The sequence below is a fragment of the Triticum aestivum genome, chromosome 6A, assembly GCF_018294505.1.
Source record: "Triticum aestivum cultivar Chinese Spring chromosome 6A, IWGSC CS RefSeq v2.1, whole genome shotgun sequence".
NCBI classification, from domain to species: Eukaryota; Viridiplantae; Streptophyta; class Magnoliopsida; order Poales; family Poaceae; genus Triticum; species Triticum aestivum.
In genome coordinates, this window is record NC_057809.1 from 251,113,123 (window position 1) to 251,119,702 (window position 6,580).

A 6,580-nucleotide genomic window follows, 5' to 3' on the forward strand; every position below is an offset into this window, starting at 1 on the left:
TGGGACTAAATTCTATCATAAGTTGTTTTCCTCTATTAATACGGACTCTAAAAACATGCTACTAAGTGTATTTCAAAATTACATGGGCCTGGCTCAGAAATAAAGTGACCCAACACCTATATTAAACTATGGACGTAATTTATGAAAGGTCATCTTGTATATTTCGTCCACGTACTTGTATGTCATCATTGTGGCTCAAAAGTGCGGAAAACTCCACCAGAAACTCCGTTCTTGTTCCCCTTGCGCGCACCATTATCTCCATGTTTGATCATGCTCCAATGTTCATCCTTCTTTTCCATGCTGACCCTTCATTTGCAAGTAAAACAAACGTTCAATTTAGGCCACATCATATTCTCATGAACATTAGAATCGTTACCAAGAAACAAAAGTACATAGTAATTTAATTGGCATGCACGAGCTCTAGTAATTGGTCCAGTATGTGTAGCAGCAGGGATTGCGGGTGTAATTGTATTAGTGATGTCCTCATCATCTTCTCCTTGAATTGAAGTCGTTCTCGACGGAAGCTCATATTCCTCACCCACATAAGACTTCAAATCTGCAGTGTTAAAAGTGGGACTAACCCTAAAATTTGCAGACAGCTCAAGTTTATATGCATTATCATTTATTTTCTCTAATGCCTTAAAAGGATCACCAACACGTGGCATTAGTTTAGATTTGCGCAAATCAGGAACCTATTTTTGCATAAATATAACAAAGCAAGATCTCCTCCTTCAAACACAATATGTCTTCTACCCTTATCACCAGCAAGTTTGGATTTAGCATTCATGCGCTCAATGTTTTCCTTAGTTAACTCATGTTTTTTAAGATCAATTAAATACGTTGTTTATCATCAAAATTAACCTTCTCTAAAGATGGAAGAGACAAGAAATCAATGGATGCGCGAGATAGGAAACCATACACAATTTTAAAAAGGCACATTAATGCAGTGAACGATTATAAGCAAATACAATATGAGGCAAGCATTCTTCCCACATTTTCACGTTATTCTTCAAAACAACCATAAGCATAATAGACAATGTTCTATTGACTACTTCAGTTTGACCATCAGTTTGGGGGTGACATGTAGTACTAAAGAGCAGTTTAGTCCCCAACTTAGCCCATAAACATCTCCAGAGGTGGCTAAGAAATTTATTATCATGATCTGAAATAATTGCATTAGGCACACCATGCAAGCGAATAATTTCATGAAAGAACAAATCAACAACATTAGCAGCAACATCACTTTTATGACATGGTATAAAGTATGCCATTTTCGAAAATCTATCCACGACAACAAATATGTTATCCCTCCCCTTATTTGTTCGAGGTAAACCTAAAATAAAATCCATAGATATGTCCTTCCATGGAATACTATGTACGAGCAAAGGCATATATAAACCATGAGGATTGAGTCGTGACTTAGCTTTTTGACATATAGTGCAACGAGCAACAAAACACCCAACATCCTATCTCATCTTTGGCAAAAAAATGTGTGTCAAATACGTCCTCCGTCTTCTTCACACCAAAGTGTCCCATTAATCCTCCTTCATGCGCCTTCTACAACAACAGATGAACATAGCTAGTTAGAATGCATAGCTTGTTAGCACGTAACACAAATCCATCACTAATGACCAACTTGTTCCATGTTCTTCCTTCTTTATAGTTCTGCATCACATCTTTAAATTCAGCACCATGCACATATTGGTCTTTAATGGTCTCCAAACCAAATATTTTAAAGTCAAGTTGTGAAAGCATAGTATAACGACGAGACAAAGCATCAACAATAACATTTTCTTTATCCCTTTTGTGTTTAATGACATAAGGGAAAGTCTCAATGAATTAAACCCATTTAGCATGTCTACGATTCAGTTTTGCTTGACTTTTATTGTGTTTCAAAGATTCATGATCAGAATGTTTAACAAATTTTTTGGGCCATAAATAATGTTGCCATGTTTCCAAAGTCCGAACAAGAGCATATAATTCCTTATCATAAGTAGAATAATTTAGACTAGGCCCATCAATTTTTTAGAAAAATATGCAACATGTTAACCATCTTGTAATAACACACCTCGTAATCCAATTCCACGAGCATCACATTCAAGCTCAAAAGTCTTACTAAAATCTGGAAGTTGGAGTAAAGGAGCATGTGTTAACTTATCTTTCAATACCATGAAGGTTTCTTCCTCTGTCGTACCCCAAACAAAAGACACACCCTTCTTTGTAAGCTCATTGAGAGGTGCAGCAATGGTGCTGAAATCTCTCATAAAACGCCTATAGAAACCAGCTAGGCCAAGAAAACTCCTCACTTGTGTGACCGTTTTGGGCCGCGGCCAACTCTCAATCGCTTCATTCTTGGCTTTATCAATTTCAATTCCCCGTGGAGTAACAACATAGCCAGAAAAAGATACTCAGACGATGCAAAAAGTGCACTTCCCAAGGTTACCAAACAAACGTGCATCACGTAAAGCAATAAAAATAGCACACAAATGTTTCAAATATTCCTCCAAAGATCTGCTATAAATATATCATCAAAATAGACTACCACAAATCGTCCAATGAAAGCACGTAAAACTTCGTTCATTAATCTCATGAATGTGCTAGGTGCATTAATTAACCCAAAAGGCATGACTAACCACTCATATAAGGCAAACTTAGTTTAAATGCTGTTTTCCATCCATCTTCCAATTTCATACGAATTTGATGGTATCCACTACGCAAATCAACTTTGGAGAATATGGTAGAGCCACTTAATTCATCAAGCATATTGAAAGTGCGTTAAGTCGACTAGAGGGGGGGGGGTGGATAGGCGATTTTTATGAATTCTTCACTAAGGAATTTCAGGGTGAGGAAATTCCTAAGCGAAGAACTACTTGCAGCGGAATAAGTACTCAGATGCAGACATGACATAACATAAGCATGGACATCTGATGAAATGAAAACAAACACAGAGTACAGAAAGCGTAAGCACATGATAAAACAGGATGAAGACAAACAGACTGAAGAAATTGAACTGAGTAAATTGAGAAAGTCTTCAGTCAAAGCCTTCAAACAGGTATGAACAAGCACACAACACAGTAATGAGGAAATGAAAGGGTTGAGGAAATAGAACGAGTAGACTTGGTGAAGACAATGATTTGGTAGACCAGTTCCAACTGCTGTGACAGTCGTACGTTTCGTTGGAGCGGCTAGGTATTTAAACCTGAGGACACACAGTCTCGGGCACACACTCCTCACCGTATTCTCCTTGAACTAAGGTCACACAGACCTCGTCCAATCACTCATGGTAAGTCTTCAGGTGACTTCCAAACCTTCACAGACTCGGTCACCCGGTGATCCATAATTTCCTCTTGGATGCTCTAGACCATGACACCTAACCGTATGAAGGATGCACATTCCTCAAAGGTAACAAGCATCGGTTCCACACAGGAACAATCTCTTCAGTGATGCTCAATCACTTTAGGTTTGTAGGTGTTTGGTTTGGGGTTTTGGGTTTTTCCTCACTTGATGATTTTCGCTCAAATTTCTCGGAGGATGGGATGCTCTCAATGACAAGTGTCAGTTTCTATCGGAGCATCCAACCAGCTAGTGGTTGTAGTGGGCGGCTATTTATAGACTAGGGAGCATCCCGACATAATAAGACATAAATGCCCTCCAATGATATGACCATTAGGTGGGTAGATATTTTAGGACAGCTGGTGTGTAGCACAACAACGGTCGGAAATTTGGCTATCAAATTCCTCAGGGCTATCATGTTCCTCACCTGTAGGCAATCCACACTGGCGAATTCCTAACTCCTCAATCAAAACAAATTCCTCAGAAACTAGAAGAACTTTGTCTCTGTCACTGAAGAAATTGACTGAACTGTATGAGATTTCCAATGGCTTCATTCGAAGGGATTGGTAGGTGTAGTGTAACACCCACAATGCGGCTATATCTCCCACGTGTCGGGGCATGACTTAGAGGCATAGCCTCATGGTAGGTTTGTCGCAAGAGGGGTAATCTTCACAGAATCCCATGTACTGAATAAGAAAGGGATAAAGAGTTGGCTTACAATCGCCACTTCAGACAAATACAAGTTAAACATACATCATCCATAGTACAATCAAGGTCCGACTACGGAACCAAAATAAAAGAAGACAACCCCAAATGCTAGATTTCCGATCGTCCCAACTAGGCTCCACCACTGATCAACCGGAAACGACACAAAACAATGACCAAGATCTTCATCGAGCTCCCACTTGAGCTCGATTGCGTCACCTGCACTGGTATCATCGGCACCTGCAACTATTTGGAAGTATCTGCGAGCCTCGAGGACTCAGCAATATCACACCCGCGAGATCAAGACTATTTAAGCTTATGGGTAGGAAAAGGTAGTGAGTGTAACATCCCAAATTTTCAATTTGGAATGTTATACATTAGATCATCATGCATATCATATTTTATTTGCTTTTGGGTTTTGATCCTAGAAAATTCTAAGCAACTCAAGGACCCATGGAGAGAGTTGGGGATTTCGTTATTTTCATATTTGAGTTTTCTCAAATTTTGGAAATAGGATCATTTGATTTTACTTATTTTATCATCAATTATTTCTATTACAAAAATATGAGAGAGGGAATAAAATGACTTTCCCAAAATATAGAAATATTTAGGATTTAATAGTAAAATCAAATAAGATTTATTTCGGAGTTTTTCGATGTTTTTATTTGAATTTAGGAAAAATACGCGTTTTTCAAAATTGCATTTAGGGCCCAAATAAATGTTCACTTTGTCGGGCTTGATTTTAGAAGCCCGGGAAAATTTATTTCGGGATTTTTGGAGTCCGTTTAGTATTTCTTTTTATTTTTCTTCCGAACGTAATTATTTAAAAAAAACGAAACCGACCTTGGGCCGTGCCCGAGCGGGACTCCGCCCGGGGGACACCCTTAAATAGCGCCGCACCCGAGCCCCCAGCCCATAACCGCCGCCGCCAGCCCACCCGCCCGCCGAAGCTGCCGCCGCGACGCGCGTCGCCCGAGGTTCACCGCCGCCTCGAAATCCGTGCCGGTTTTAAAAAAAAACTGATTGGTTGTCGTCGGTTCTATTTTCGTTTTTTTCGGATTAGGTTAATTAATGAATTAATCCGTTCGTCTTTTTTCTTTTTCGTCGGATTTTCCGCGGTTATTTTCTGATCGCGATTTCTGATCCGATTTTCGTTTTAGTATAACTTTTCGCTCGTTTATCAGAATCAGGCGATTCAAGCGCCTGGAGTTTCGTCTCGAAACCCTCTTTCCAAATAATCAACTTAAACAAGTTTTTGCTACTGTAAAATTTTACTTAGATCCAGATTACTAGAACGAAGTTGTTTTCTTTCACCGTTTGACTTTCTTTGCTTCTTTCGATTTGATTCTTTTTGCCAATCGGAGTTCTTAAGTTGAACCTTCTGGTTAGATCTCTTATTTGAGTTTTACCCATGCATTAGATGAGTACTTATTGTATGCTTGTTTGTTTGTCTAAGATAGAGTACCCGGAGTGCGCCGCCTGTTACTTCGAATCGTTAGGTTTCTCGGATCATCAGCAAGGCAAGTAACAGTTTGATCATACCTTTTCTACTACCCAGTTTTATTGCATTAGATTAATCCTCACACATTGCATGATTAGGATCTAATTAAATTGTGGGATGGGAAGTAGATGAGGTAGAACCTATTGCCTGTTTATTGTCAAACCTTTGGGAGTTACTTCTACGTTTGCTTATTATGCCATGCTATGCTAGTAGACGTGGATTGGGTGAGTGATATCCATGACAGATGTGAGATTGATAATTAATGGTTTATCTAAGGTGGCAACTTAAACACACATCTGGGTGGATTGAGGCACCTGGGTATTCCAGGACTTGCCTGTTTTCTTTTGGACCGCCACCCAGGCTCAAAGGGATCATGAGACTATTCATACTAGAAACTTCTGTGTGCAGCCACAAGCTATTATGGGCTCTAGCATAGTTGACTAAGTTGTGCGAACTCTTACAGTAGTAGACTAGCAGATGTAGGGGATGTAGGTGGTACGGTCTACCCGATCGTAAGGTGCTAGCGCTTCTGAAAGACTATGTCTCGGTCATCCGTCTTCTCAAACACCATGTAGTGCGAGAAACCAAACGGAGGCGATCGAGTCTTGTGGGGAAAAGTGCGCAAACCTCTGCAGAGTGTAATAAACTAATCATGGTTAGTCGTGTCCCCGGTTATGGACATCTTAAGTATCTAGTACTTGGATTATCATGTGAATCTCATCATGTTACTTTAATTAATATTGTTGGGTTTTAATGATGTTACTTAATTGGGATTGAGAATGCTGTCAACCATTCTCAATGTTTAACAACCACCATGATAGTTAAATAAAATTATTCCTTTGAAGTAGGGAAAAATTGGCTTTACGCAAAAACTGTAATCATAGAGCTTTCCACCAGCCAAATATGCATATAGTATAGCTGTTGCATTCCATTACTCTCTATGTGTTACCTTGCCAGCATATTCCATGTGCTGACCCGTTTTCGGGCTGCAACATTAATGTTGCAGACTTTTCAGACGATGATTAAGGAGTTTTTAGGTCG